Raw genomic sequence first — 21,938 nt, forward strand, 5'->3', positions numbered from 1 at the left:
TCCAAACGCTGAGCTCGGTGATAACATGACGGTTCCGCCCCTGCGCGCGGCAGCGTGGGTGCAACACATCGCGACCTCTTCGGTCTTTGCAGACGGGCAGGCAGCGGTGGCCGGACCTGCGTGCGTCATGTTTTGTGAGTGGGCCAACCATTGCAATGTCGTGGGGCGCCACCGCGCGAGCGCCTGTGATGTAGCTGCTGTCCGTGTGCCCTTGTGTTGAACGAATGCGACGCAAACGAGGACGCAGACCTCCAATACATCCTTTGTCTTTCACTGCATACCTCCGCCTTTTACCTGACGGCGTGGCTGAGGTGTCCACTAATATGTGAGGTAGTTACTGCGCCTTTCCTTTCCTCTAAAATCGCAACGGAGACGCGCAATCGCCAATTAGGGGCAGCATCTCCGCAGCCAATTCGGACATCTTTCGGCGGCGGACGGGCTTTCTTCAGAGGCCTGCTAGAGACTCAAGGCCATTTGTTTCTTGGGCAAGGCGTTGCGCCGAACGGGCGAAGGCGTTCCGTGGACTTCCTGGCAGATCTGCAATACACTGTCGGGTTCGTTTCTTAAAGGCGAAGCATAAGCGTCCTCCAATTTATTTGTGCCGCCTTGTTAAATTTGTTTGGCCAATGCTTTTATTTTCTATGCTACGTTAACTTAATTCATCTACCTCGTTAAAACAGACGAGGTAGGTCCTCTGTCGCTGGCGTTCTTTCACTCGAAGACGGCTCTCCTGCCGAGTTACCCGCTACTCCGTTACGCGGTCACGTGGTCACCAACTGCCTGCACCCCGAGCCTTGCTGTTCGGGCAGCTTTGTCGTCAGAGGCTGCCACGCGCTTGAAACGCTCTAGGACGCTGTACGTAGCTGCGAGCTGCGTGCAGCGCTCGTGGATCCCGGGCGTGTTTCATGTGACGCGAAAAGGAGTATCTGCGCAGCAACGCCCTCGCGTACTTGAGCTATCGGTGCGCTGCTCAGAGCCACATCTCTTGGTGGAAATGAATCAGAATCAGAACGTTTATTCACGCAGAAATTGATACACAAAATGCTGTGTAGTCATCTGGATCCTTAGCCGCTATGGCTAGTGATGGATCCATTACAAACATTGTCAGAGTTAAACAATCACTATATGGAGCATTGCTATGAGCAACAACACGTGTTTAGCTTGGTGCATCAGATTGCTTGTTAAGGTAGTGGCGTTTTAGTTTAGAAACAAAGTTGGACGTGTATTTCATGTAACACGGCACGGTATTCCATATTTTAGCCCCGATAAAAGAAATTGAGCGCCGCCCGTATATGTTGTGAGCTATGGGTAAATTAAAATTATTGTGCTGTGCCTGCCTAGTGTCACGTTTGGGAGAGATGAATATGGAAGAAGGATGTGGAGAGTTCGTGCTAATTATCTGGCGGACTAAAATGGCCGTTTTGTACTCACGTACATTGGTGAAGGGCATTATGTTTAATTCATCAAAAAGAGGTTTGGATGGTATTGCTCTCGGTGCATATGATATTATTCTGACAGCCCTTTTCTGGGGAGTGCTAACTTTTGCTAAGTAAGATGCGAAGGTGAAACCCCAGGATTCAATGCAGTATATTAAATGGTTATGGAGGAGCCATTGAACTAGACACGTTTAAGTGCGCAGTCCATCCGTCGTAATTGATTCGCAGGAAGGATATCCGCCGAAACGATTAGCCTCGCAGTGCATTTCAGTGATTGCCTGGATGCCTATATGTTTTGGCTGGTGGAACTAAAATCTTTAGTATAGAGCGAGGGCCGACTGTCAGACCATTGATGCGCAGCGTTCCAGTTGTGCCAAGATGTTGTGGACCTTAGTGTGTGACTTAGCAGTTGAGGTATGCTCGTTAGAGAGGGAATTAAACGCCGCAGCTAACGCCTTGGATGCGTTGTACCTCTACCCAAACTATCCGGAATGCAACGTGCAGGTAGTGCCTAAATAATATTCTTTTCGATTAAAATCAGCTAAGGCTCACACGGAAAGCCATATTTCGGTCTGACCTTATAGCGAACCAGTTGGACACGCAGGTAGCGCTCTTGATCCGTGAATGTCACCATTTGAAGCACGATGTCACGTGAGTAAGCTTCGTTGATGTTGTCCCTCTGCTGCTGTGGCCTGTCTCACTGCATCGAACGGAATAACATTCCTTTTCAGGTAAAGTTGCTTTGGTTTGGTTTGATTTATGGGGTTTAATCCCCCAAAGCGACTCAGGCTATGAGAGCGCCGTAGTGGAGGGCTCCGTAAATTTCGGCCACATGGTGTTCTTTAACGTATGATGACAACGTCCAGTACATGGGCCTCTAGAATTTCGCCTGCATGGAAATTCGACCACCGCGGCCGGGATCGAACCCGCGTCATTCGCGTCATTAGCCGAGCGCCATAACCACAGTGCCACCGCGGCGGCTGAGGTGTAGATTGTGTTATCCCTTGAAGGTAAAAAAAAACGCGTGTTCTGAACATCAGCGCTCGTGTACGGGTGCCATGCAGTTGCCTCCCCATATATGCTCCTTTTGTCCTTCTTGCATTTTGAAAGTGACGATCGTGTCTTTGTTCGTCGCCGCAGGGCTTCTGCTGCGCACCATTCCCGCTTTCGAGTCAAAGAGGTGAGCTCATAGACCTAAGCCGTCTCGCCCTTGGCGGGTCTTGTCTTCAACAACACTTCACCGAGTGGGCACCGCTGTAGCTCAGCGGCTCGTTGTAGAGCCAGATGGACAAAAACCGCGGCGATCAAGCACCTCCGCCCCTCGGTCGCGCTCGCGGCCGTTCGCGCGGCAGGGCACGGGGCCGTGGTCGTATTGCCCGGAGCACAGCCGTCACCTACGGTGCCTCAATTTCCTGCTGCCATGGCGCCGCCAGCGGCTTTGCCAAGGACTGCTGGTGTTTTCAGGCCTGCGGCGGTGTCCTTGCCGGCGCCTTCGGTGGCGCCGTCGATGCCCGCCCTCGACAGCGTGGAGGGCCTGTCGTTCTCCATCGACAGGGTAGCCATCGGACACTGGGCTCACCACCAGCAGATGGCGGCGATGGCACCTTCAGCTGTGTTGCCGCAGGTGAGTTATCTCTTGTTTACAGCGACAGCTGTTAAAGGGCCGTTGCCTATGTTTTAGCCCTAGGTCTATGGGGTTTAGCATCCCAAAGCGACTGAGGCTATGAGCGTAGTGAAGGGCTCCGGAAAGTTTGACCACCTTGGGTTCTTTAACATGCACTGACATCGCAAAGTACACGGACCTCTAGAATTTCGCCTCCATGGAAATTCCACCACGCCGGACGGGATCCAACCCACGTCTTTCGAGTCAGAAGCCGAGCTTCATAACCACTGAGCCACCGCCGCGGCACCCCTGGGTTTTGGGTCGTAGTAGTAGAATTTCGCAACTGAAAGATGGCTGCCACGGAAACCGTCCGAAGAGTTGCTACAGTAGGCAGGGGAGGGTGAACGCGGAATGTGAAAAGTATGGATAGAGCGGAAGAATATGCAATCGGGGGCATTTCAATTCATAACAACATCTGTTAAAGGCCCGTTACCCTGGGATTCGGGTCGTAGTGCTACACGAGAACTTAAGTGTTACTCTGTAACTAAGCGCATGCGCATGTTGCTCTCAAATTCATTTACTCTATATAATGAAATGAAGATAACCCCCCAGTTGGCCCTCAGTCTGGCATTTCACAGTGGTGACACAGAACACAACTTGCCGAATTTCGCCCGTATACATTAAACGTCTTACTGCATTAATCTAAAGACGAGAAGCTGCTTCAACTGGAAACGGAGCTTTTCTACGCTAAGATGGTGGCCGTGGAGCGCAGGTGTCGCCTTTGCCGTCTGTTTTCGCGGGCAAAATGAAGAGACTTCGATACTGTTCATAGTATCACCTCCTTTCCTGCGGTCCAAGCATGGCCAGAAATCTACCTCACTGTCACCGTGTATGGGGTACGGAAGGTTTCACTGAGGTCGCCGTATATGCCCGCTGAGATTGTGCGCTTCGAAGAGAAAGAGCAGCATATCCTTGTTGTCAGTGTATATTGTGTATACTGATGATGGGGTAATTGAGTGAAGGAGATGATGATGTGCCCAGCTGGGATAGTTTCCAGGGTGGAAGCATTAGGAGATTGACCGTATGGGCTGGAGGTGTATATGTGACACGAGAGCGTGTGGGGCTGTACACATCGCGTACGTTGCAGTGCCCAGTCAGTGTGAATATGAGACCACCACGTCATTGTACGCCACCATCTGGTTGCGGCACTGAGTTGTGTGATGTGTCGCGCGTACGAGCCGCCGGTCTTCGTCTAGCCTTGATGTCATGCGATGGGGCAGGGGGCAAATACTAGGTTAGATGAGGCGTTGGTATTGGTAACGTGAACAGAGAGATCGAATGGGGAAAGGCGGAAATGACGAAGTAGCCAGGGGTCCCTTGGAAGGCGCCGGATAATCATGCAATCTGTCGGTTCCGGTGAACGCCAGGAAGGCAGGTAAGAGGTAGAAGAGACCGGTGTCCTGTAGTCTGATGTTGACTGGGGAGATGGAAAGAAGCTTCGTGTAAATTGTTTAGGCAGAATCGAGCCTGAGTTGTTGCCTGGTAAAGAAGATTTAATTCTCTAATAGCATGAGGATAGCTATAGTCATAGTTATAAATAAAGGAGGCCGGCGTGATTACATAAACAATTGCCGCCCTATCTCAATCTTGCCTGAGTCCTAAAAAATATAGATCGTATCCTGAAAATGAGGGAGACTAGAGGATTTACGGCTTTGAGAATGTTCGCGACCATTGATTTCAGGCTGGTTATGCTTTGCGTTATGCAGGAGATTTGTTGTTCGTATGATGCCAAACACTCCTTAAAGGCAGCTCACTGCTGTTCGAGACAAGTACTTGATGAAGGGTGGTTGGATGAGGTTAGCTTGGGTGGTACAAAGCCAGGGAGAAGGCCAGGATGGTGCCTGGCTAGGATGATACTTGGCTGAGCAGGTGTTGACTTGGGCAGCCCGCACTAGAACAAGGTGAGCTTTTCAATGAATGAATGTGGGATTGGATGGTGAGACCTCAGCTGCTGTCCGCTTGTTCCGCGGCGCAGGTGTCCGGTGTGATCGGGAAGGGGGTTGCGGTGAGGTAATTTGCACTGGAAATCTTTATAATCTGGCCCAAGTTGCCGTATGACTGAGGACCCAAGCTGCCGTATGAGGCAGGACGAGCGTCGGTGCTCCTTCCGATCTGTGTCCAGGTGCGGATGGGGCAAGCGATCACTTGAGGTGTGGTCCGACCGGAGTGCTATGGAGTGAGGTAGGTTGAGTTTTGTGGGTTTTCCGCGTCATAATGGGTGTCGGTTGCAAGCGTAAGGACAAGCGTTCATCGAAGATGAATTCGGTGACCATAGACCGCCTGTATACTAACTCGGTCTCCGCTGTCGGACAGAGCACCTCGTATTGAAAGGGGTGGTCCCCTCCGATGTGTTAGCACCACGGTGTGCAGGATTGCGACTCTTCTTCGTGAAGGTTGGGTGCACAGGTTCAGCATAGCCAGAAAGTGGTTCTGAGCTTTTTAATATGCGATGCCCACACTGTAGGCACTTTTATTGTTTTAGAGCCTTAGTTCGATCTGGTTGGCAGCCATATTGCTTGGACATATTTGCAGCAGTCAAAAAGAGCAGGAGTTTTTACAGCAGCGCGTATCTCATGTAACGGTTGTACGGGTTGTTGCAGTATTCAAGATCACCTCGTTGATCCATTCAAGAGGAGTATGAGTTAAGGCGTAAGCCTATCTTCGCTCATGAGTGCCGTGGACGGAAGTTGTGCACGGAAATTTTTAGCACGAACTGTCAATCACAAGTTGTGTGGTTAAAAAATAAAAAAAGCTAAGCAACAGTTCACAAGCAATTAACGTATATGCAATGAAATAAAACAAAACAAAAACGTTAAAATAAAAAAGAGAAATAAAAAAACAAATATTACAAAAACGAAATAGTAAAATTTAACAAAAGTGACGACGAAAAATAAAAATATAGAAAAATAGAGAGAAAGCTGGTTTTTGGAGGAAAGTAAACGACAAGTAACTGTCTCACATATCTCGGCGTACACACGAACCGCGCTGTAAGGAAATTCATAAAGGGAGTGAAAGAAGAAAGGAAGTAAGAGGTGCCATATGAAGATCTCCGGAATAATTTCTACCACCTCGGTATCTTTAACCTGCACCGACATCGCACAGCACAGAGGCGCCTTTTGCGTTTTGCCTTCACCGAAACGTGACCGCCCACGATGGATCGAACCAGGGTACTCCTGCTCGATAATCGAGCGCCCTAACCGCTCAGCCACCGCGGCGCGTGAAAAATGGAGGGAAGGACAGAGGACATGGGTAGGGTTTCGTAATTGTGCTCTTAAGCAGACTTTGCGCATTCGTGTAAATTTAAGTATATCCGTATTGTGAGCGGCGGCTTTGTGTGCAAAGCTGTCTCCTTCACTCTCTCTGTATGTCTGCCTGCAGCAGTTCCAGTTCGCACCGGCCGTTACACCTGGCGACAGTGGCGACTGCGGCCGCCAAGAAACCCGGCGTCGCCGCGACGAGTTCGCCGTCGTCGAGACGCTACCTGCGCACATCGACAACAAGAGGGGCACTTCGGGCAGCCCCATCAAGGTTGTGGCCAACTACTTCCGGCTGCATTCCATGCCCCAGTGCTGCATACACCAGTACCACGTGGAGTTCACGCCGACGGTGGAGTCTAGTCGCATGCGGTGCGCCCTGCTCGTGGACTATATGGACATGTTCGACAAGTGCCTCGTGTTCGATGGCATGTCTGACTTGAAGTCGCCCAAGCGGCTGAACCAGGACATCACCGAGGTGTTCCCGCAGCGGCGCACCGATGGCATGATCATCTGCGTGCGCTTCAAGTGGGTCCAGGAACTGGCCCCGTTCAACCCGAAGCTGCTGCGCCTCCTCAACACGCAGATGCGCCGCAACCTGGAGCGCCTGGACTTTGTGCAGATCAACCGGTACTTCTTCGACAAGCGCGCCGTGGCGAGCATTCCGCAGCACTCACTGGAGCTGTGGCAGGGGCTCGTCACGGCCATTGGTCAGCACGATGCGGGCGTCCTGTTGGTCACGGACACGCTGCACAAGGTGCTGCGTCGCGACAGCGTCTTCGACCTCATGTCTCAGATCCAGCACGTCCCAAAACTACAAGAACGAGTGCGTGAAACGGGTGGCCGGCTGCATTGTCATGACGCCCTACAACAACAAGACCTACAAAGTGGACGGCATTGACTGGGACATGAACCCGGCCTGCACCTTTCAAACCAAGAAGGGGCCCAAGACGTACGCCGACTACTACCGGGTACGTGTTGCTACTAGTGGCATGTTATAGGTTATGTGCAAAGTGGTCAATTAACTGGTGGCGTCGTCGACATCACATCAGAAACTTCTTCCAATGCATTATGCCAGGAGGGTCCATTCCGAAGTGGTACCCGAATGTTTTCAAATTTGTCTCTCCATCTGGCTCAGCCGCCTCTGACTGAATCGCGTTTTCCGTCCTTTGATGTCTTTCTGTGACAAACCACTACCTATCTGGCATGCAGCTCATTCAGTTTCCTCAAACAGTTATCCTTGTGTTGCAAAGCCCAGCGTATTTGAGTGTTGGTGTGCTTAGCAGTATTGCTGCTGGTACGACTGACCCCGTCTGTCCTTGGTCGATGCCATGTGCAGAACCAGTACGAGAGGCGCATCCGCGACATGCGCCAGCCGCTGCTGGTGGTCCGTCCCAAGGAAAAGGACCTGCGCGCCGGCCGCACGCAGAGCATCTACCTGGTGCCGGAGCTGTGTGTCCTGACGGGACTCACTGACGAGGTGGGCAGTCGGTTTGAATGTAGTGCTGTTTGACCTTTTCTACGGCGGCCGCTGTTTATAATGCGTATAACTCCTGTGTTCGCGACTTGGCCGGGGGTTTAAGAAGGAGGCGGGGAGGGATCAGGCCATTGATGCGCTGCTCGGCGAGCGTGGAAAAACAACTTGGAAATACAACGCAGAGTGGTGGGAGAGGATGAGGTACCGCGGCACGACGCATAGGGCTCTGCAATGACGGCGCAGTGCGCTAAGTGGAAATGGTGTTAAGTTTAACACCGTAACAGTTGCAGCTGTGTTCTCTTTTAATGCGCGGCAAACGGAAACGTTTGTCAATTTGTCATGTGGCAAACCTCATGGCACTTCTATTCAGCAAGCCATAGTGCCAGGAAATCTAGTCCAACAATGCCTATACGGCTGTTCGACACCTATTCGGCTGTTTGTCACTCGTTTTTTTTCTTTGTCAGCGTCAGCTGTTAAAGCGGCAGCAGATATAGATGTAGTTTGGTCATAAAGCCCTGCATTCTACCGCGTGATCTACAACAGCGTCAGCCTTAGGAGCTTAATTTAATTCAATTCACATATTACCTGCTTGCTACAGTTGACAGGTTGCAGTGTGCAAATAGGGAAATCAGCTTTTCGCATAGAGCGGAGAGGGGCAGCGCAAGTACTAGACGGATGGTAGAGAAGGTGGAAGGTGATAGGTCGCTAGATAAGAATTCGCTTATTCTCATGACCACGGTTAGAGTCGGATACACCTCAAGAACGAAGCGACTTCTCGCCGTCAAAGGACATCCTTACAGCCAACGGCGTCGGCCTATTCTCATGACAATGGAGTGAGCGGCGCCACATTGCAGTGAGGAAACTATCCCTTTTTCAGCTGCGACTCCTTGCATTGTCACGCTAAAAAGGTCGTGAGAACCACCGGCTGATGCCAGTGGTCGCAAGTGGGTCCTGTGACGGGGGAAAACCGCTTTTTTCTTGTCTTGTAGGTTATCGCTTATGATTGAGAAAGGAGATTCCCGGGCCAAAGGAATAACAGCTTTCGCCGATTAAGTGGTTAAGCTGGTCAGGGTAGCTCTGCTTAGTCAGCTTATATAGAATAAGTGCCACCTGTTGCTTACAGGATCAGAGGCAGGAGAGCGCTCGAGACAACGGGAGCATGGCTGTCGCAGCGCATTACCATCTGCCACTGCGTCATTCGTGACGTCGTCTATCGAATGCACCAGTCTACTCTACTGAAGTACCAGTCGTCCTGTTTAGAGTAGAGCGCGTCTGCTGTGAATGCAATGCTACTCCACCCTCCGCGGTGGCCCTGTGGTAAGAGCGCTCGGCTACTGAGCCTTAAGACCTGGGCTCATGGCTGCGCGCTTCGATGGGGGCGGAACGCCGAAGGTGCCCAGGTACTGTGCGATGTGAGCGGGCGCTAAAGAAAACCAAGTGGTCGACAATAATGCGGAGCTTAAACTCCCTCAATTTACAATTTATATTTTACTTCGTGGCGTGGATACTTGAGGCTGTATTCCGAAGGTGTTCACGGAACGGGCAGGTTCACTTCTGTCCGCACCGGTTGGTTCCAGCCCGAAACGCGGGCGTGACGGCTGCGTGGCGACACCTGACGTATTTTTTCATGTTACGCCATATTACTATGGTGTTGAACTTAGTACTGCACCAATAATAGGGTCATTGCACCAAGGACGGAACACACGGACGCCGTTAGAACACCGGGTGATGTAAATTGCTTCGCGCCCTCTATAACGGCCTCCCTCATGGCTTGTGTTGCTGTGGGACGCTAAACCCCAAGTACCGCACTGTACCGTTTTAGTTCGAAAACACTATTATGATGGGTTATCCTGGAGCAAGATTTTGCGCTGTTTGTGGCTTTGTGCCATCACTGTCGACGGTGCCGCCATCGTTTACAATCCTAGCGCCACCGCTTGGCCAATATTCTCACCCATAACGCGTCGCCTGCGCGCTTCGCCATCCCCGCACACAGCGCGCTACAGCCGTCAGGGTCGGAATCTCGTGAGCAACAGCTCATGCCATGCCGTGTCTTTTTATGCGGTTCTATTTCAATAGCTAGGGTTTATGCAGTTCTGCTTCGCCACATTTAATCAATTTAGGTGAAAATTCTCTATCATTTTTATTCGCGCATGACCACATAAATTCGTTATTCTATTATATGCCTGGAGGCTATACTTGCGCAGCTTCCAGGGCGTTTCAGTCGGCTATAAATTTCCCCACTAGACGCCGGCTGATTTCACCGCTAGGCCTCGGCCGTTTTGGTTGAACAGGCGAAGCCCGTCTAAAGTTTTTCAAAATGGCGTTTCGACAGTGACAGAGGCAAGAGTGTCCCTATCGGACAACGCTATACATGGTTTGCATGTGACGTCACGTCCGGCGGCGCGCGCTGCGGCGGACATGTTGGTGCAGTCTGTGTGGAGTCGGTGGAGTGCGTATCACACGCGTTTCCTCGCTAGTGGTAACACGTGCAATTTTGTTGCCTTTTGTGTGGCATGCCGCCGCTTCTCAGTAAGCAGCCTTTAGACGCTACCTACCGCTTAGATCTTACGGGGTCGGAGCGGGTTCGGTATGTGAAAAAAGTGCGTCTCTACGATAATATCGACCCGTTCATGCTGCGGCCGGGAACGGACACAAGCGATGTCGACATATATCCAGAGATTTGTTACGGTGGCATCGTCAATTACCTTGTTTTTTCTGCAAGCTTTCTGACCCTTGAAGAAATGAAGGCGTTTAAGTCCACCGAGGCGCATAATTATTTCACTAGCGGCTGGGTGAAGGGACTGTCGGCAAAACAGCTGCAAGGGGACAAGGTGCTTCTACTTGGAGAGGTAACCCGCAGGGCATTGATCTTTGTAAGGATTAGAGTAAAGAAATAACGGTTATTAAATCCACAAGTGACTGAGTGTAAGCAATCACTCAGTAAAGTTTTAAAAAGAACTGTTTACAAACTGTCAGGCTAGTGATTCATTTCTTCATATGTACTGAACCTGGACGACTTCAGATTAAATCACGAGTTATTCTATTTTTATGGGCATATGAAAGGAACCGTTGCTGGTTTATCTTAGTTTGGAAACCCAACAAGATCTTGCGCAAAAAAGAAACGGTCATGCGTGGAGAGATTGTTATCTCTCGCTACAGATTTGTCGACCAACAATTTAGGTCTCGCCTGTTGCGTCGCGCACTATGGCCCGCATTAAGTGATCAAGCTCATCGCTGTTGCCGTTTTCGACGGTAGCGCGACAAGTTCGACAGTGACGTGTGCCTTCGCAGAGATGTGCCTTCGCAGAGATGTGCCCAACGTTAATTTGGATTCGTAGCCTCCATTGTTCCCGACTCCTCAGCCTGACACTCCGCTTGAGCCGCGCGTTTCTGGGTCCGTCGTCTTGCCGCGCGAGCGTGGCGACCGGGATCACCATGTTTTGCGCTGTAGCCGAGCAAAAGCGTAGGGGCCCAGTCCGGATCCGTCTCCTCCCACAGTTTTGATGGTCTGCCTACAAAATGCAAGAAAAATTTGTTTAAAATGAGATTTTCCGCTATGCTTGTACGTCATGCACCTAAATAAACACTGTGCATATGCAACTGACTTACCTTTTACGAAGTGGGCGCCGCAAACACGTATGCCCGTCCTTTCGGTGTTGAGATCGGCACGTTTTATACGAGCCAGCCACACCTCCCGTCGCTTCGCGCATAAAGCTTTCGTACGGTCACCTTGATGCTCGATGACCTTTGGAAGACGAAAAAAGTTTGTGTTTGTTGATTTCGCCCAACAAGTGCGGTTGGAGCATCCAACAACAGCGCAGATAACCATCGCAACGCCGTCGAAGTACACCGTACGCGCGAATTGCATCAAGTGCACCACGGCCGCTGCGACTGCACCAACATGGCGGAACAGTATCCCAGGGTTCCCAGCTACGACGTCAGTGCAAGCCATGTATAGTGATGCCTCAAATGGACTGTCTGTCTGTATGCATGCAAAAGGCGACAGTTTATAGAGTACCTTTCCTGTGTAAACTTTTACGAGTACTTCGCAGGCGTTATCTTCGGCGGTGGTAAGCATTCCGAGCTTCGCTCCCTTTACTCCCACCCCGCGGGCGAAGGAGAGGTGTTTTGTTAGGTCACATAAGTGATCGCTCTCCGAGCGTGTCAGCAGCTTCAAGCGTGCTACGCTCTATCCGCATCAACGTATTATCCGTGAAGCTTGCTTCGTTACGATGCGCGGCGTACTCGTGGGTGTGCTACGAGATATCCATTCAACCTTTTACGCGATTAGTACGCGTTAACCGAAACGTTCGCGATAAGCCACTACGCCGTGAGCGGGCATCAAGATATGAGGCTGAATGGAAGCGGAGGCGGGCATTTCGTGCTGCAACTTCCTAAGCGCACGTTTTCCTCATTCGAGTACGCCTTGAGCTGGCTTGACGAGGTTTTACTGCATTACAAAGCTGTTACCGCAAAATGCTTAGGACTTAGTATGTACTAAAAACCTGAAATTAAAATGGAAAGGTTGGAAAGCAGAAATGGGGGTTTGTGCTTCTTCTTCATAAGGTTTGTGTTCGAATTGATTTGAATGCGCTACAAACTTTTTTGGAGCAACGGGCTTGAAGACGGGAAGGCGTCAGCATCTTTTACCGTTCCTTGTAGAACCATAAAGCGTGCCCAGCTTAAGCCATGCCTACATGAATGTATGCAGTTTGTGAGAACTTGAAGATTACGGACCCCGCGCTGTGTCGTGGTCGGTAAGGGCACATGTGCTCGTACAAAGGCTAGTTTGCGCCATTTTTAAAAGTGGTTTAGCATAAAATGGGTATAAGGGCCGTCGGGGACCCGACCGAAAATCTTTGGCGGACTCTGAGCCATTGGAGCTACCCAGATAAGTGTCGCTGTCCGCCACCGCGGTGGCTGAGTGGTTATGGTTCTCGCCTGCTGACCTGAAAGACACGGGCTCGATCCCTGCCGGAGCGGTCGCATTTCGATGGAGGCGAATTTATGGAGGCTCCCGTACCGTTCATTGTCAGTGCACGTTAACGAACTCCAGGATGTTGAAATTATCCGAAGACCCTCCACTACGGCTTCCCTCATAGCCTGAGTTGCTTTGGGGCGGCCATAGACCGCAAACCACAGTTGCTGTCTAACGGGCCCTTAATTGCCTCGCAGATGCGCGCCAAAGTGTCCGTGATGCGGGACCTGGCTCAGCACACCCGCGTGGAGCCTTCCAAACGGGTGCGGAACCTGCTCAAGTTCATGGACCGCATCAACAACAACGACGCTATCCGCAACGATATGGACAGCTGGGGGATCCGGTTCGACGACTCGCTCGTCAGAATCGACGCCCGCGTGCTGCCGCCCGAGAAGGTGATGCAGGGCAGCAACGCGTACCGCTACAGCGCGGCCACGGCCGACTTCTCGCGCGAGACGCGCAACCGGCCGCTGCACGTGGCCGTCGCCGTCGAGTCGTGAATCGTCCTCTGCCACCGGCGCGAGGAGGCCAACGTGACGGAGTTCGTGCGCACCCTGATGTCTGTGTGCCCGCCCATGGGCGTCAAGATCAGCCAACCACGCCTGGTGCTGCTGGACGACGACCGGCCCAGCGGCTTCGTGGAAGCCCTGCGCCAGCTAGCCAGGACCGCTATGACCTGATCAAGACGGAGGCCTGCGTCGACCTCGGCCTCCACATGCAGGTCGGCCGAGGCTATTGTTCTTTGTCGCCCGAGCGGGTAGCGAGATCCAGTAAACACTCTCGATTCGCTTTTCAAGACTTCTCCGGAGTCTGTTTTTGCGGTGTTGTAAGATGACCATTGTACATGGGGCCTGCGGCTTCAACAAGCTATCCTCGTTACAGCTTTTTCTGCAGACCTCTGGCTTCCTTTAAATTGTATTTTATACCAACAAGAGTTCTTATTATCATTATTATAGAGCGCCGAGTCCAGCTTCCTTGAAACGCAATTGTAATCATTTGGAATGAGTGTTCGCTTCGCTCTTTGTGTGCAAAATAGGAAAGGTGTGGTGTGCTGTGATGTGGTGTGCTTTTCAAGACTCTAATAATTTATAATCGCCTCATTTCAATTCTTCGGTTGGTTTCATTTGTACAAACGGAGGCTCCAATTAGGCATAACTGGCGAGAACGCCGTGCGAAAAGAGAATAATCACTTCATTTGACGTGGTGAGCAGCGAGAAATTCTCTGGCCAGGAACATCACTGTCAAGTTGGTCGTGCTGTAATCTATATTACTGTCAAGATTAGCTGTTGCCTCTTTTCGCTGCGCTGTAAACAGTTACGCCAAAAGCGATGCGAGGGCTGTCTGGGTGTGAAAGTTGGTCGATGTGTATGTAAGTGTTAACGTAGCAAGGAGCTGTGGGATCAGATGAGGCAAGTAGACTGGGACAGATGGGGCAAGTAGACTGAAGAAAGCAAAGCCATGGCTAATGCAGTACAGTGCATAATGGTGCCGATGGCCCTCATTGTTTTCGCTACACTTTCCAGGTGATCCTCGCCCGCACCATCGGCAACCGCAAGAACATCCGCTCGGTGGCCACCAAGGTGGCGGTGCAGCTGAACTGCAAGCTGGGCGGCGAGGCCTGGTGCCTGGAGATCCCTCTGGTCAGCACCATGGTGATCGGCTACGACACCTACCGCGACTCGAGCTCACCCCATCGCTCGGCGGGCGCCTTCGTGGTCAGCATTAACAAGAGCCTGACGCGGTGGTACTCGCGCGTCTCCTTCCACGACACCCACGAGGGGCTGGGCCACTCGCTTGCCTCGCTTCTGCGTGACGCGCTGTGCAAGTACTCGCAGTGCAATGACGGCGCTTCACCCGACCGCATCATCTTCTTCCGCGACGGGGTGTCCGACGGACAGATCCCCCAGGTGAGCATTTCTGGTGGTACTCTGTTTACCTGCAGTTTTAACGGGACAGCGTCAGAGGCGTTGTTACCCGGAACACCAGGCATTGGCCTTGTGAGCGAAAACATTCTCCGCCAACGCTGCCCCAGTGTACGACTTCATGGTGTTAGCTACGGGAACTTCGTATTTGCATCGGTATGCTCAGCAAACATGAAGAAGAGTAAATACGAATGTTCGCGGAAACATCCTTTCTAAGACACAAGTAGCGCCGTCTACCTCATGGATTTTGCACTACTATTGCAATGTACAGCCAGCTTCGCTATATCCGGTATATTTCCTGGTTAAATCAGAAAATGAATCTTTTAAACGTGTGCAGCACAACAGGACGAATCGTTTGACACCAACCGGAACCCCCTCCGACAGGCGGTTCGGCCGCAATGGCCGCCTGAACATCCTCGTAATGTACAGTTTGGGGCGGGAAGATCATCGGTGCGAATCTGGCACATATTTTGAGCTTCATCTCAATTAGCAGTTTTGTCTTTCGGAACATGTCACGTCATTTGGCACCACATTGAACATTCTGCATCTTGCTGGCGGCCACTAGAATTTATGCAAATGGTGCCGCTATACTAGCACATATATAACGAGTCGAAAATATAGGTGTCTATTCAGGCGCTACGCAACTACTTTTGCTGTAATGTAGCGAGGTCACCTGGCAACTTTTGTGGTCAATTTGATTTCATTGCATACGGACGCGTCCTTGACAAACGTAAGTAAATTCACGAGCATGACTTTGGCAGGTGGCGCCCACAGAGCAACCCAGGAGGCAGGTGGGCCATCTAGGTCACGTGGCCTTGCGGCGCCGTCGCAACCTGCCTACCGGATAGGGAGCAAGCTACTCACCATCCCAGATGGCAGTTAATCATTGGTCGCTCAAAAAGAGAAACCTGGGGCGCACAAGGGCGCAGGCACGTTTCTCATTGCTTAACCGCTGAACCACTACGCCAGGAGGGGCATGAGGAGTCCCATGGTTCTATGAATGAAGAGAATGACCTTTTGCATATATAGGAATCAACCTTTTATGCTGTCGCGTCATATCGTTAAGGCGGAGCTTAAATGTTCTCTCCAATATTTGTACTGTCGTCATTGAACTGTATTCTTATTTCTTGGCTTTACAAATGCTCATTCTTTCTAGTTTTTGCCCATCCTTCCTGGACCACTTGAGCTCTGCAGTATTATGTAGATGAAATCAAATAATGTAGGTGCATGTGGAGCGTAATGCAGGTTCGTAGTGCAGGCATTTTGCGCTGTAACTGTAGTGGTGGCGAACATCCAAAATTTTCGGAGCCCTTCAGTACGGCATGCCTCATAGCCTAAGTCGCTTTGTGACGTTAAACCCAGGTAATCCGCGAAACATAAACATCCAAATACAAGCGAATCAGGTTTACAGGTAAGCTGCTTAGCTAAATTGTAATCGCTTGCTACATAACTATTCTAGTTATTCAGGTAGTCTCAATGAGAGACACGTAGCTGGCCGATGCTAATGCCATTCCCTAAATAAATTCCAAGAGTTTCCGTCGAATTTCAGTAGAAATACATCGAAAGTCTATTACTATCAGCAGGAGTTCTCTGCAGGGGATATCAGCTATTAAGAGTTTCCTACATTTACTGGTCGAGAAGCACACCCACGTTCTCTTTGTGGCTTCTAGAAAATCGAATTTCGAAGACGTGATTATAGCCTGATGTATGGCACCGTATGGCCTCGAAAACTGCGTGGCTTGGATGGTGCAGGCGTCGCATCATCAAATCTCTCCCGCCTGGACCGGCCATTGAAGGTCGCAGAAAGAATATGTCTAACCATTTTTATAGATAATAGCATGATTGACCTGTTTTGTAGCCTTCGCCACCACTGGTAATAAATACATGGGCGCGAGGATTCATTGCATCTCGGCAAGCATTTTGTGGGTGCTAAACCGTCCTGGCGAGACAGACTTCGTCATTTTGGCCCCGTTAAACTGCAAGTTATTGATAAACGTTTCTGCTATAGCGTGTTTCGTAGCAGGGAAGAGAAAACATTTTAGAGCGATCAGTTGGATTGAGGCAGAAGAAATATGACAGCATTCTTCTTTGCCTCACCAGTCCATTTCTTTTTTCATTTTATTCTAATTATATTTCTATTCCAGTTCTGAGTCCATTGTCTGCCACTACCCAGTCTACTCCAGTTGTTTTCTATGGAAATTCTGAGAATGAGGCGATTCCTCATACCACTACCGGCGCAGTGCGGGAGTGGTTATGCGATATCCTTTACAAAATGGTCTATAGATAGTCTATATACTTGTTATAGACTCTATCGCCTTCCTATAGATATTTATTTTTGTCTATTCATAGTCTAAAGACTGTCTGCAGACAATAGTCAACAAAAAGTGTATGGCCATAAAATTATAGCATCTGCATAGACTTCCTATAGGATTAGTATTGCCTACAGATTTTTCTGTAGCATTTGTCCATACACAGTCTAAAGACATTATTGACAGATGTCTGTGGAAAGTCTATAGCATTTGTTCATAAAGAGTCTATAGACATTGCAAACAGAAGTAAATGGCCAGTCTATTGACTGTCTAAAGAACTTTTTGTAAGGGATACTTCTGCATTGGAAGGTGGCCGTTTCAAACGCAGCCTTTGAGAACCATGATGTTCTTCCTGAGCTGTGCGAGAAGGAATGGATCCAGGAAGCTTCAATTTCGCACACATCGTTCTTTGGGAGGGTATATATTCTGAGCGGGGGTCTGCTCCTTATCCTCATTCATCGACCCACGTCTTGCTCCTCTCCTGCAGGAGGACAGTTGACAGGTGGAGGGTGGAGAGAGGGAAGTCCCTTTCAGGTGGATGCTTCACGTAGACACTGCTGGCGAGTTTTTCGCCTTCATGGTCCATTTAATGCTATCACATTAAAAGAAATGGGAGCGGACACTTAAGCTTCGCATTAATGGTATAACGCGATAGCGGAGTGGGTTAGGCTTTCCATTCTCAGCAGTTTGACACCTTTGAACGCATTTTTCATTTTTTTTCAATTGTTTCAGTTAAATTATTGACCAGTCACACACCCTAAATTGTCTTAATTAGCATCGTCAAGCATTGGCTAATCATCCTGAGAAATTTGAGATCTTTGAACACCGCTTCTTACATTTTATTCTTTTCTTTAATATTCCAATTCTTCAATTAAACTCAGTTATTTCATGAACTCCTCATCGCCTATCCCACACCAGTGAATCTTCGATCACTAGAACCGCAAATTGGCATGATAGGATTTTTTACGCAGCCCCCCATTATAAAACGCCGGGTAGAATTCCTGCCGCGAGCTAGGCTCCAACTTAGTACGTTTATGCTGCCCGAAACGCTGAATCATAAGAGACAATCCGGAACATTGTGCGGAAAACGCTAGGCATGGTAAGATTTGTTTTTCACCGCCCCAATTATTTAGGGGCCGAATACGACGGCGGCTTTTCGACCGAACGAGATGTATACTCAATCCCCTAAAAACGTTTGGCACTGAGCGTAACAAATCTTCATGAGATCTGCGAGATATGGTGTAGTGAAGGGCCCGGGGATAATTTAGACCACCAGTGGCTAATCAATATTTACAAGCTGTTTTTAACTTGCATTTACATTGCAGACTACGTGGGTATTTTCACATTTCGTGTCCACTGGAGATGATGCGGCCTCTGTGTTGGAAGTGTGATCAAGCAGGAAAGTGCTGTAGTGGACCACGCTTAACTTTTTGCCGATGCGTTGCAGTGATTACAGAAAGCATTTATTCCACAGTAAACTTAGATTTTTTCAAGAACGGTAACTTTTTGTAGCAAGGCAGGCTGAATTTCGGACTAATGGAGTAGGATTAGGAATCAAGAGGTTAGGCTCTGAGCATCTGCCATGTACGTGCGCAATTATTTGATTTCCGGGAGTTCTGAATAGCATGAGAAAAGTTGAAGATATTGGAAACCCTGCAGATGGCATCTGCGTGGGCGGTCAATTTTCCATGAGGATGTCATTATGGCTAGAAAGTATTTGACAGGCATGCACGTCTTGCTTGGGACCAGGCTCGCGGCAATACAGTGCGGAAATCGAAAGTTTTAGCATAATGTTTTTTGGTGCTTTCCACATGAGATGACGGAGGCTGTCTGATGTGCAACATGTAAATTCGATGTTGGAAGCCCGAGCAAGTGGCGATAAGCAGATTAGACTTACGCGCGGGATTCCACCCCGTTTCATAAATCTACGTATACATGGCTGCCTCTGGGGCTGGGGTGAAAGCTCCTGGTTACTATATGGCGCTACCTGGAGCCCTGGATAGAGCATGCGCAGTGGGTTCTGGCTCGGTTTTTTTCATTAAATGGTAAGAATTGCATGGCATTTTTCATGGCTTCGTGTCATTACGATCTTGTCATCGTGACAACGTTCAGCATCAAAAAGTTCGCAGGAGAAATAATGAGGTGCATGTGGGGTAATTTATTAGAGCCAAAAATGTACCGAAAGTGGGCGGGGCCGGGGCAAAAGTGGCGTGAAATTCGAAAACACAGCAAGTGGACAGAGCTAATGCGTGCTGCCAAATCTGAAAGAACCGGAAGTGAAGACGGAGCGAAGCATGGCGCCAGATTAGGAAACGAAGCGTGGAACCAAGTTAATAAAATCAAAATGGGCAATGATGGAACTAATAAATTTAGTGTGGGAAAGAGGGGCGAGGAGGCGTCAGTGCTTACGAATTCCTCCAATGCGGGTGCTGCAGTGATATCATAATCTTTTTTAACTGTGTTATAAATTGGTCTCACAATCCTCCGTTTTCAGTCATGCACTTTTAACCTTATGTCACCTCTCTGCTTTAGAGCCACCAATCGTCCAGTCACTTTCTGGTAACTTCCAATGCCCTCTCCTGTCAGCAGAAATGCACTGGCAGGTGGTGCTGGTGGCGGCAGCGGGCGCGACTGAAGCGTGTCTCGGGTGTGCGCGGCGCAGGTGAAGGAGTGGGAGATCAATCAGATCGTGGCCTCGCTGCAAGCGCTCTTCCCGGGCGTGCAGCAGAAGCTGGCCATCGTGGTGGTGACCAAGCACATCTCCACGCGTTTCTTCCTGCCGGGCCGTGAGCACATGATGATCAACCCGCTGCCGGGCACCGTGGTCGACAGCGATGTGACGCGCCCCGAGCGCTACGACATTTTCCTGGTGTCGCAGAGCGTGCGCCAGGGCACCGTGGCCCCGACCTTCTACAATGTCATCTATGACACGACGGGCCTCAAGCCAGACCACATGCAGCGTCTGGCCTACATGCTGACCCACCTGTATTTCAACTGGCCGGGCACCATCCGCGTGCCGGCCCCGTGCCAGTACGCACACAAGCTGGCCTTCCTCGCCGGCCAATCGATGCACGCGGAGCACAACCCGCGCCTCTCCTCTACCCTGTATTACCTCTAAACTGCTGGCGTTCGGGGTTTGCCGACGTTCGCTGGTTTGAGGAAGATGGGAAGGGAGGCTTGCGCCCTCTGCTTTCTTCTGCACTCCTGCGCACAGCATCTAAGGAGTACGGAAAGGGGTAAGCAGGTGTGTGGGATCGACCACAGCATGTCGCCATGGCTGTTCATGAACCAAGCGCCGGCAGAAGCAGGGAGGGCCTTTGTGCCTTTGTCCCGCCTCTGTTGCGCTGTTCACCCACCATGAATTTTTGTGTGTAAATGCTGTCAGTTGGTTTACATTCCAAAGTTCTTGAAGCAACTTTTTTGTTTGTTGTGTTGTCTTTACACATTGGTTTGCTTTGAATTTGTATTGAAAGTTTTTCTGTGTAAATGTTGTCAGGTGGTTGGTTTGCTTTCAAAAGTTGTGCAAGGAGCTTTTTTGTTTTTGTGTTGTCTTTACAAGTTGGTGTGCTTTGAATTTGTACTGAAACTTTTTGTGCGTAAATGTTGTCATATGGTCTGATTTAAAAGTTGTTGAAGCAATTTTTTGTTCTGTTCTGTTTACATGTTGGTTTTCTTTAAATTTGTATTGAAGCTTATTGTTTGTAAATGTTGTCAGAAAACACTGAAACTGATTTGGTCGGGGAAGTTGTGCCGTTATCATCTGGTAAAAAAAGCCCCCTGAAGCCTGCCAAGTTCCTACATGATAAGTTGATGACAAACCCCATTCCTCTGCTTGCTGCTTTGCTTGGTCTCATAGTTGAAGGGACCATTTGGAACACTCATGCGCTCAAGAGGGGTTAGCTTCTTGTGTGAGAGTAAATAGGCAGAGGGCAGGGGAAGCTAGGTCTTCAAAACGGAAGAATGGTGCTACATCAAGCAGTGTAAGGATCTGAAATTGAAGTTTTTTCCATGTAGCATCTGGGCATGGAATTATTATCCGGCATAGATTTATGTTGTCTATAGATATTTTGATTTGAATTGCGACTGCAAACACTTTATGAAAAACAGTAGTACTGGTCTGGCTAGGATAGTCGCGTAATTTCAGTATAGTATGCTCAGAAAAGCCCTCGAATACTTCCAGGTTTCTACATGTCGAATGTTATGACATTTCCCCGATCCCTTACCTTAACATCATAGTTTACGAGATGGGTTTAAACGCTCATGCCTCAAAAGGGCTAAGTATGTCAGTAGGAGCAGGCAGATGGCAATGGAAGCTCTACTATGTAACATAGGGATCTTTAAATTCTTTGCTTAGGGGCCTTATCTGAGCATAAATTATCAAAATTAGAAACTAAGCAACCAACCTGAGTCGCACGCATTGTATGCGAACTAAAATTATAAAGGACTTAAAAATGCTAATTGCTTCAGAAAGAAGGGTGTTAACCGGAATTGGAATATGCCTAAAGTGCAGTTATGTGATTTATACAAGGCGTGCATTATATAATTCAAGGGTGTATAGCGTAACTTTTCATATTCTTTCCGATGTTTCAACAAGCTTGGCAGTTACCGAGTTTGTGTCATATCGGATGCAGTGTGTCAAAGCATTGAAGTTTGTGTAAATGGTATCAAGAGATGTTGGGCTTCATGTCAGTGAAGTGCTTCTTGCATAATGCCATTTTCTTATTTGGGATATCATACATATGTTGCAGTTGCCCAGCTTCAATTTACTTTTGTGCACTTTTGATGATTTGGACAAACAGATTCTTTTAGATATAATTTCCAGTGTGTTCAATAAAACTCATACTAAGCTTCCCGCTTGAACACTTGCGCTTTATTGATGCAGCATTGGCATGAGACAAG

The 21,938-nt window shown here is 49.4% G+C and overlaps 1 long non-coding RNA gene and 1 pseudogene across 1 annotated transcript in view; one reads left to right on the forward strand and one right to left on the reverse strand.

The window, feature by feature from the left end:
* Positions 1-2,047: 2,047 nt before the first annotated feature.
* LOC144110415 (uncharacterized) overlaps positions 2,048-21,938 on the reverse strand; it is a 36,735-nt gene continuing 16,844 nt past the window's right edge. The window contains exon 3 of the long non-coding RNA XR_013309833.1: positions 2,048-2,136. This is a non-coding gene — a long non-coding RNA (uncharacterized LOC144110415). The remainder of the gene's footprint in view (positions 2,137-21,938) is intronic.
* LOC144110803 (piwi-like protein 1) lies at positions 2,857-20,157 on the forward strand (annotated as a pseudogene).

The sequence above is a fragment of the Amblyomma americanum genome, chromosome 11 (genome assembly GCF_052857255.1).
Source record: "Amblyomma americanum isolate KBUSLIRL-KWMA chromosome 11, ASM5285725v1, whole genome shotgun sequence".
NCBI lineage: Eukaryota > Metazoa > Arthropoda > Arachnida > Ixodida > Ixodidae > Amblyomma > Amblyomma americanum.